We start from the raw sequence: 1093 nt of genomic DNA, 5'->3' as shown, positions 1-1093 counted from the left end.
ATATATTATGAAAAACACTCATATAAAGATATTAGACATATAAAAACTTTACTGTTTTCTTTCTTAATTTTCACTCACTATTTAATTTCTTACAAAACTTAACATACATTATCAAATGCTTTAACCATTTAGTCACCAAAAAAAAATGCTTTAACCATTTATATATAGATGTTTAAAAGTAATAATACGAGACGAACAAAGCACCATTTAAAGTTGTTATGGTATTAAATTGATCAATTTAATTTTATTAAATTGTGATCCTGTACAATTTTATCAACTTTATCAAATTATATGACAAATTCATAAAAAATTAAATATAAACTTAATCTTATCATTATGTACTATTTATTTTCAATACATAATTAGATAACTACTTATTATTTGACTAAGTAAAAAATTATAACTAAATTAATTTATCTAATTTTGACCAAATTAAAAATTACAATGACTATCTAATTATCCAAATCATTACCTTATCAATTTATTTCTTTTAAGCTTATCAAATTACATGTTTGATAATTATAATTAATCAAGGTAAACTTTGCATATGCCATCACTTATTATTACTTTAGCCATTAACAATAATTTTTAACTTCAAAAGCAAAAGAAGAATTTTACTTCTTTTCACAAAACAAAACAAAAAAAGGTTACAACAAATTAAAAAACCAAAAATGACTCTGTAGCCTTCGCAAAGGAAATTAATGACTTCGTAGCCAATATTCCACACTAATACTATAAGACAATAGAGAAAGAAAAAAAAATACAATATTTATTAGTTGAGAAATCAATTCCCAACAATAAATTAATAAAAATATTCAAATATAATCTTTTTTTGCTACGAAAAAGTTGATAATTTATTGGTCGGAAGAAGTTAATTCTTAAATATTTCTAACAAGTAATTATAGGCAACAACGTATAATTAGAAAATTAACTTTTTCTTCTAACAATTGGCCAAACAAAATTCAAACATATAGTATTATTTATTTGTATTCATTCAAAATAATTTTATTTTTTTCTGTAAAAAGATTACTAAATTTATCATTAAATTAAGACGTACTTTATTATGGCATATATCATGAGTCTACGTTCAAAC

The sequence above is a fragment of the Arachis ipaensis genome, chromosome B03, assembly GCF_000816755.2.
Source record: "Arachis ipaensis cultivar K30076 chromosome B03, Araip1.1, whole genome shotgun sequence".
NCBI lineage: Eukaryota > Viridiplantae > Streptophyta > Magnoliopsida > Fabales > Fabaceae > Arachis > Arachis ipaensis.
Note: the sequence above shows the minus strand (reverse complement) of the source record.